The following is a 10,399-nucleotide window of genomic DNA, read 5'->3' on the forward strand; positions in this document are numbered from 1 at the left end:
AAGAAAAAGAAAAAAACAAACATAAACAGAAAACCAACAACAATCTATTAGCATTTCCGCTCCTGTGCTGCTGTGTACTTACAAAAATTACTCGAAAAAAATTTTGACATGGGTATTAAATGCAGCATCTCTTGTCTCTCTCCCTGACCTCCACTTTTTTCACATTTCTAGAGCCTTCCATCTCCAATTCAGCACTTGCTGATGAATTTAGAAAAAGAAGAAATCTCTACATGGATTATTCATAGATCACTTGCTAATTGAGCAATGAAACAGATATTCACATACTGTTGTACCACTTACTGGTATAAAATGACAATATAAAAAGAAAGCTTTCAAAACATGTATAACATTTGATCCAATAATTCCACTTATTCAAATGTACTCTTTTAAATTATTTTGAGATAATTTCAGAGTTATGAAAGAGTTGAATACATAGTTCAAAGATTTCCTGTGTATCTTTCACCCAAGTTATCCAAATGTTAACACCTTACCACATTGTCATTCTCTCTGTCTATGTTTTGTCTGTCTCTTTAGATATTAAAAGCTATTCATTAGAGCATAATTTATACTGGAGAAAACTGGAAAAAATCTAAATGACAAGCATCAGAGAAATGATTCCTTAAATTACAGCATATCTACTATATGGAATATTAAACAGGAATTAAGATGTTGAAAGTGATTATTGTGAAGTTCAGGCTTATTAGATAATGCTAAATCAAAAGGAAGTTAATAAAATTTTAAATGATCATTATAAAGACTATAGCATAATGCTTATTAAATATTGCCAAGTGAAAACTCAGGATACAAATGTAAGAATATTTAAATACACTCATTTGAAAAAAAGACAAGAAGGGACATGAAAAAATAAATGAAGTCATATAAATTTTATCGATTACGAATAGGAATGAGTTTTCTCTATTTTCTAAATACTATAACTTGTTATGGACTATTCTTTAAGATCTTATGGAAGGCTACTTGAAGATAAACAGGAGAAAATACTGAATTTGGCAAATTAATCATAAGATTATAAAGAGGAAGCCATATGAATCACACACTATAAACTCTACGTTTCATGGGAAAAACAAGAAAAGAAGTAAATTTTCCCAAGGAGAAAATAAAGAGGACTCAAAACAGAGGAGAGATTATTTGAATAGAAACTTTCAAGAAAATCAAACACACAGGTTGGTGATGAATGTTTAACAAACAGAATGCTGAATTCTGCTACACATTGTACACATTGATTTAATGTTTTACTTTACTACATGATACAACTGGATTGCTTCTAACCTGAAATTTTGCTGAGACATTTTATTCTCTGGGTATTACTAACAGATACATACAATCTGACTGCCAGACTGAGCACAGAGTATAAACCAATGAAACAGATATTTTAAGCAGTTAGAATTTCTGATAATTAAAACAGATATTTTAAGCAGTTAGAATTTCTGATAATTAAAATCTAAAAGAAAAAGATGAGAATCTTTTAGCAAAGAACGTTCCATGTGTATAAGTGTTAAAAGTTGGATGGCATATTCGATACAAAGGGAAACACTTTTGAAAACAAAATGTTAAACGTCCACTGAATTCTGCTGCCACGGTGATTCAGGGTATAAAGAGCTCTGTTTCGGAGATTTCACATAGGAGATGTTTATTCGTCATGCAGGAGGAAATGATTAAATATCAAGTGGGCAGCACCAGTAAAAATACATGGTGAATTTCTGACAAGAAACCTCTTTATCAGAAAATCTAGTCTGCATACAGCAGAGGTGATCAGTCCCTTAGTAGAACAACTAGGTACATACAAACTGGATTCCTTCCCAACATGGCACCACCTGAGTAGGTTTAACACGTTAGAAGATGGTCCTTCAAACCCAGACTCTATTGAAGATAATACCTTTATTGTATCTAAGATATACTTCATGGTGCGTTAAAACTTTGCTCAAAGAACACTGAAAATCTAAAGCTGATCTTAACTCTAGAGGGAAACTAGCTTTTTTCTCTTTTTAAGAAAAGGATGCCTTTATTCTGCTCACAGCTGAGTTTGTCATCTATTGTTATTTCACAGATGACATAATTCACAAGTTATTAAAGGTTTCACTGCAGTCTGAACCTTTTATTGCTACACATTCCAAAACACTTTCAATTTTTTCTAACTACTCTCTAAAGGAATTTCAGTCCCAAAGAATAGAGGAAGAAAAAAATATACATTGAACATATAAAATAGAGGCAGAACACTGATCTATTATGACATTTACCTTTATGAAAGAAAAGATGAGATGACTGCTCATGGCTATATTATTTATAAGTTACTTCCCACTTATCTTATAGACACTTGGTAAAGAGATGTTAGGATTGGCGCGCCTGGGTGGCTCAGTCAGTTAAGCACCCAACTCTTGATTGTGGCTCAGGTTGTGATCACATGGTTCTTGGGACGGGGGCTCTGCCCTGATAGGCCCTGATAGGGCAGAGCCCAACTGGGATTCTCTCTCTCCCCTCTCTCTTCTCCTCCTCTGCTCAACCTCTCTCTCTCTCTCTCTCTCTCTCTCTCTCTCTCTCTCTGTCTCTCTCTTTCTCAATATAAACAAAATAAACTTAAAAAAAAAAGAGGTTAGGATTTCTTTACATTTTATACTAGCCATCTGTCTTCAGTCTTCATGATTTTCATAGCTGTCAAATTTCAACTACTATAGGACAACTTATTTTTTTCAGAGTTATGACAATGACCTTCAACACATCACTGTTTAGGACTCATCCCTGAATAGAAATACAACCATAGTTTAATATTTTATATACAAAATCACATACAAATAAAAACTAGTATCTGTGAAAATCAAAATGGTATCCGGATACGATAATAATCAAAATAAAAAGGACTTTGAATCTCTTCACTGTGATGTATATTATACTTTTAAATTATATAGTACTAAAGTTTCAGTTATACAAGATGGATCTGCATAACAACATTGTGCCTATAGTTAACAATACAGAGAGAGTAGTTGATCTCATGTTAGATGTTCATAAATAAAGGAGGTAAATAAATAAAATAATAGTATATTCATCAAGATACATAACCTATGAGAAAATGTAAAATAATATCGACAGCATGTTTGTATATGTCTAGAGGGAAAACATATAAACTAAACGTATAAACATATATACTAAGGAGTTAGTCATTTTTTGTGTGTGGAGAAGAGCAATGATTACTTTTCACTTTATACATTTCTCTATTGTTTGCCTTTTACAACAGGTGTGAGTTGTTTTGAAAAACTAAGTTATAAGGCGAATGAGAAATGTGTGGAATAAAATAAATGTACATAATCATTAGAGAAAATTCACGTCTGTGAATTTCACTCAGAAGCTTAAGGCAATGTCAAAAATAGTTACAAAATAGAAGATACATTATATGAAAATGAAAATTAAATATAGGTAGTATAAGCAAGCTTCTCTAGAAATGGAACAATAGATATACCACAGAGACCTTCAAATTCTTCTATTTAATTTAGGAAATGGTTATTAAGCCTCTAGCATATAGAAGGATCCATGGAAAAATCCAGAATAAAAAAAAAAAGTTCTTGCTTCCGAAGTATATGCTAATAGCAAATATCACATTAATGTAGTCTAACAAACTAACCAAACCATACAGGGATTAGTATTACAAATTTGACTACATTATGATTTTGAGGCTACTGTACTTATTATTAAAAGAAAAACATTCTTTTACTAAATCAGGCTTGGAAAAAGTACCTCTTAAGAAATTAAAAGATAAACTCTGGGTCAGTTTCTTTCAATCATTCTGCAAATATTTATCAAATCTTTGTCATGTGCCAGAGATGCAGAAGTGAACCAACAAATAGAACTGCTGTGCGGGTGAGTTACATTCTAGAGGGAGGAAAGAGAATAAACTTAATTAATAAGAAAATATATAGAATGTTACAATGTGATAAGGATGGGGAATAAAAACAGAGAGAGGAGAGAAACAGGGATTGAGAGTGGTTGTGAGCTTACTGGACCAATTTCAGAGAGTGCAAGAGTCAAGATCAGAGAGAAGTGGGGAAGGAGTCAGACCACTTCTGGGGGAAGGGCTTTCCAAGCAGAGATTAGCAATTGCAGAGGCCAAAAATAATGCATGTTTTTTGTGCTTAGAAGTAAGGAGACCAGTTTATTGGATCAAAATGTAGGAGAGGAAGTCAGGTTGAGGCAGATCTTGTGAGGCCTCCAATCTTATGACAAGATTTTGCTTTTACTTTGTGTAAGGTGGAAAACCAATGGAGAGTTTTGAGTAGGGGAAAGACACACCTGACCTGAGTTTCATCAGTATTGTTCTCACTATTGTGCTGAGAGTATATTGAAGAGAAAAAAAAAAGGAAAGCTGGAACACCATATAGAAAGTAATTGCAAGAATTCAGTGAGGGATGATGGCTTAGAGCCGTTCCAGCATTAGAGGTTAGAGCAGATAACACCAATGCTCTACCCGTATTTCCTGCATCTTATATTTCAGTCCATGCCATCCAACTTCCAACTGCCATCATCTACAACTCTTTGCTTGAGAGTCCTCTGGGGTTGAAGCTAACTTTTCCCATACATGCAGAAGCCCAGAAATATCAAGTCTGTACTCTTGGATAACCCTCCACCAATGATAAACAGGAACTGATTTCTAAATACCATAGCTTTCTCACTCATGGAGTGGGATTAATCTTGAGGCACATGCTTAACACAGGATCCAGAGTTCACTAGTATGATTGAGGACCAGGCACCTACTGTGGAAACTTTCTTGATAATGCACGTTTTACCAGCTGTCCTCCCTCACTTATCTCATTTCTCCACTCTCTACTGAAGTTTCCTAGAATTACATACAAAATAAACTGCTAGCACTCAAATCATTGTCTCAGGATCTGATTCTGGAAGAAATCCAGAGGTTGCCCTAGAAAGCAGAACTTAGGGATGGTATTCTGGAATTTAACAACTCTTTGGTTGGCAACAAGGATACTTATGCTGATGATACATGGGGTGGCAATAAACCATGGATTGTTATAGCATAATGGTTCTTGAGACTCTCACTTGTGATAAATTTGGAGGAAAAGTAAAGGAAAAGCAATGCACTTGCTTTTACAATAATTCCAGTATTTCAGATGCAGGGTCAGTAGTAATCATAAGTAATCATAAGTAATCATATAGTTGGTTGATTATTAAGTGAATCAAAGAGCTAAAAGAAGAACAGCTGGCTCATGTCAGTCAACCATTAATTCAGGCACCATATGAGAGCCAGAAGACCTCTGTGAAATGTTTAAGCATTGCATTTATTTATTTTGAGACAGAGAGAGAGAGAGAGAGAGAAGAGGGGAGAGGCAGAGAGAGCAGGAGAGAGAGAATCCTAAGCAGGCTCCATGCTGTCAGTGCAGAGCTCAATGCAGGGCTTGATCTCATGAAGCATGAGATCATGACCTGAGTTAAGATCAAGAATCAGACACTTAACCAACTGAGCCACCCAGGTGCCCCTCAATGGGAATTTTTGAGAGAATGAGGTGGTTGCTGCTAGCACATTTGATAAGTTACTATAACAATGAGATAGGCTTCAGAAAGAATTGGCTACTTTGCAAACCCATTTTAGGGAGGATATTGAAATGCATTAACTGCAGTGTTGAAAATTTATTTTCAACCAAACAAAAGGTATAGCCTTTATAACACAACCTTACCAAATCCAGGAGTCTCCAGACATATCTTCAAAGTGGGCCCTTTGTTAAGACTTGTGACAGAATTTGATTGGAATCTTGTTAATTCTCTCAACTAAACAAAAGAACTCCTAGAATGATTTACAGTATAGTCTCACAGAACCCTCACATGTCTAAAATAAATACATAATTGAATGTAGAAGACATTTGTCCCAAGACAGAATTATGTGAGTCACTAAAATTCAATAACAAAAAGAAACTACAAAATTCTTGAGAAACCCGTATTTATAAAACACTGCCAGTATGGACTAAATACGGTTGAGACTGAAACGTAAAAAGACCTCTCAGTCTATGACTTTCTATAGTCAAGAAAGTTGTCTAGCCACAAAAAGGCATATTCTACAGTGATCTCTTCAGAAATTATGACAATAGAAAATAGCTTCAGAATTCAGAGCTAGTAAGGGCCATGGACAATAATACATGGAAGCTACTTCTAGGAAACAAAATCAGGAACTAAACAAGTAATATCTCTTACATTCTGGTGAAAGGGTTCTGACCACTTTTGCTTAGAAGGCTATCAGAAATGCCATGGATTAGTTACTTTGTCTTCCTATTTTCCGAGTTCCAAATTGGGATGTTTCTTGGGTCTCTACTGCCCCAATACCACCAGTATGCATTGGATATACGTGAGGGAGATCACCTGTAGTTTTAGTTCATGCTTTCCCAAATCAACAGGAGCCACATCTGGACTATGAATTCCTGGTGACTCTGATGCCATGATTAGCCAAGAGCTTGGGGGGGCAGGGAGAATCGAATGGGGTGACTGTATTTAGCACTGGGGTCCCAATATTTATGAAAAAAAGAATAGACTGTGATAAATTAAGTTATTCAAAATTGTTCATTTGCTCCCCTACTATGTCTCTACCCCTTGACTGTGGCACAGCTATGTGACTAGCTTGGCCAACGGGATGTTATAAAACATGACACTAGCAGAGGATGAAAATGCTCTTGCACAGTGGCCTGTCTTTCTTGCACCTCTGCCATCACCATGAGAAGAGGCCTTATAAGGCAAGCTGCCACATTCACAAATTTCTAAGTTTGAAATAACTCAAATGTAAAGCTAAGAAGTTCCATAGAGTTTATTTTCATTTTACACGTGGGCCAATGGTCACAATTAACTGGCAGGATTATCAGATATTGGATTACACGGGCTCCTCCATGTGTTTACCCATGGTTCTGGACTACCCCAAAGGTAGAGGGGGTTATGGAGTAATTCACACTTCAAGGATTTGTATAGTAGTTAAAGGAATAGGACAATGTAGTACATCCTGGTATAATGATAATTTGTTCATCTTGATTTATAGAATCATCTATTTCTAATGTTTTTCAAATGTGTTTATGATTGGAGCAAGGCAAATCTTTGTCATAGGGGAGAAGAGAATTGCTGATATAGCATGTTACAAGGTTAAGCTTGGGCTCAAGATACTTAAAGTTGTCGTCAATGACCTTGACACTATGAGGCTTGGATCAGGATGTGAAACTGCACCTAGAAGGCTATAAGGAGAAGATAATCAGAAATGCCCAGAATGAAATTCATCAGTGATGAGCATGAGAACAGAACAATTCACTTGAGGGAATAAAACCATCTGGGAATCAAAGTTAGTTTCATTTCTGTCAGGAATGATTTAACATAATCCTACCTGAGGGCAGGAACTCTCTGAATCTTTTCCAGTTCTTTGATACTAAGATGTAAAAGGAAAAGGAAACTTTGAAAAAAAAAAAACAACTCTGTGTATGACTTGAAAGACTGTACATTTGAATTGATATTTAATATTACCATCTCATTTCAAATGAACAAGTATTTAAGAATGTAGTATCAATAGGATTTATAAGCACCCAAATGCTCAAACACCTGCAAATTAATTTTATAATATAACCTTGCACACATATTAAAAATTTCTAAGCTTTTGGACGTGAAGGATATGTTCATTACCTTCTTTGTGTGGGTGATGGTATCATGGATAAAACTTATGTCCAAACTCAGCAGTCTGTACCATAGTTTTTTGTATAGCAATTAGACTTTAATAAATATGTTTAAAAATTTTCTCATGGACCAACACAAATTACTTGCTCATAAAATTTTCCTCTATTCTTCATGCATTTCCTTCTGTCAAAGACTTAAACACCAAGGAAGTGAGGAAATCATGGCAGGCCAACCATGATCAATGTCCAATGGCCTATTTTAAATTTTGGGTACCTTTCATAATCCATGAAAATGTTTCCCTTTTCCAATTTATTTTATATCAGGAGGTCTACAATCCAAGCAAGTTCTGTTCAGCTTTGTTCAACATGTGGTTTTTGAGCACTCTCTAATTATCAGGCAGGCTCCAGAGAAGATGACAAGGATGACAGGAAGTTCCCTGTCCTCAGGAAGCTTAAAGTTTGAGATAATGTTATTTTTATAAACTTACATTTCATCTTTATATGATGCCATGTAAATGATTTCAGATGAATTAAAAAATACAAGCATAAAAGAGAAATTTAAAGTCACAGTTAAACCCACCACCCAGAGAAACTAACATGATCAATTTGATACGTCTTTTGCATTTTTTTCTATTTTATATTTAGATATACAAAAACATCATTTTGAAGACACTATTTTGCAACCTGCCTATGTCAATATTTTGGAACCATCTTTTCACATCAATAAGTATAACTCTATCATATTGATTTAGTTCCTGCATAATATTTCATGCTATATATTATGAATAAGCCTAATCTATTGAATGAACTCTTCCTTATTTTTTGAAATATAGTTATGGACAATATTTTTACTATCATTAACAAGCAACCTCCATCCGTCCCACTTTTTAGTAAAAGTGAAATCCTGGTTTTAAATAAATGTACCATGTTTAAGGCTTTTAGTACATCTTCCCAAACTACATTCCTTTTCGAGTAATATTTATAGAATTATCCAATCCTAATATACTTATCATAACAAAGGAAAAATTGCTCAGAGCAGTACATCCTGAAGGATGTCGGTTGAACAAATCTCTTCTGCCTTCACTTGATGCTGCCCAGGAAAAGAGTTTGGTTCAAAGAAGTTTGGGGAACATATTATTTCCCACACTTTGATATTCACAGCTCATATTAGCATTTCAAAGACTCTGAAAAGTCCAGCACTAAGGAAACATGTTCAATTTTGTTTAAGTCAACAATTATTAGCCAGGGCACACTGTTTGATGTAATACTTATTGGCATGCTTTAGAACATCCCTTGCTGCTTGAGAAAATAATTTAAAATGCCCAGGTTTAAATAAAATGAAAATGCACTCAGATTTTTACTCAAAACAAGTATAATTTAATACAATTTATTTAGCGTTTAGCATTGAAATACAATTGAAAATAATTATAACCATAAAGAAATATAGTAACCTTGAATAATACTGTTATTGGAATGTCTCAGTCTGATATTATTATCACATTTTATTGACTGCTATGTTTGAGATCAGCACTTCATTTTTACTATGTCTAAATCCACATAGTAGCAAGTTGTATTTGATAAGACTCTATAGCATATCTAAGAATAAGATTGGGATCAAGGTTTATAGTTCATATACTTCAATGGTTAAGTGTAGTTCTCATATATGATACTGTACGAAGATGCTCTAAATAAATCCTAAAGTAAAATTAATTTCATGACTATTATATATTAACCAAAAAAAGAAATAAGATATTAATGTATAATAAAATGCTTGCTGGCCATCTTACACTTTACTTTTGGATAATATCAACTTCTAGATGGAAATATAAGGATATATTGATCTTTCTCATATGTCAATCAAATACCTAGTTAAACATGAGTAGAACATCATATCCATGTGTAAAAAACTGCCTTGTCAATCAAATGTCTTGTTACACACAGGTCTGACATCAGATTTAAATATAATAAGGCATAAGATTGACAACTAATTAGTCAAATGTAAGAAAAATAAATTGTCCTTTGTTTTCCTTTTTCTTTTTTAAGTGAGACAGTTCTTAGTTTTTTATTCGCTCATTGCTAGTCCAAATTGTAACATTTCATTCTTATTGCAATGCCTATGCCATAACTTCCTTTAATTTTGTGCCATTTTTCTTACTTTTATTGGCATGTAGATATATATGATCTACCTATGTTGATGGTACATCATGGTACTATGGTACTAATTAATAGGTCAAATGTCAGTGGATATACAGTTATACCAAGAGAATTCTTTTAATGAGAAAGGTAGTGCTTCACACATTATCCTAAAGAAAAGCAACCACAAGAAATTAAACCCCAAAAGAATATACAAACTTTGAATGCATTGACACTAACTACTAAAATCCATAGCAGTCCTATGTGCCAACAAATGTCACTAAACTCTTGTACTTACTGTCCTTATCTCCCAGAAACGAGGACATTCCTAGGAGGAGGAATCACATGTATGGTGGAATTCAGTGTCCTATTATGCTTAAAGCTGCCCTATCGGTAAGACCAAGCAACAGGAACACCTGAGTCGTTACATCAGTTTACCAATTCTGTGATTGTGAGCCATCTTTAGGACTGCATAAATTTTGAACAAAGTTCAGTAATCTGGGAGGAGACCAAAACTATCCCAGTACCTTTGTCTTTTAATATTCTCAGGGTTTGAAGGCAACCATCAGAAGTTTTTCTGAAGCCAGAAGCATTAGGTGATATGGACTCAATGT

Source organism: Panthera pardus, unplaced genomic scaffold, assembly GCF_024362965.1.
Source record: "Panthera pardus isolate Hobbes unplaced genomic scaffold, ASM2436296v1 HiC_scaffold_20, whole genome shotgun sequence".
NCBI classification, from domain to species: domain Eukaryota; kingdom Metazoa; phylum Chordata; class Mammalia; order Carnivora; family Felidae; genus Panthera; species Panthera pardus.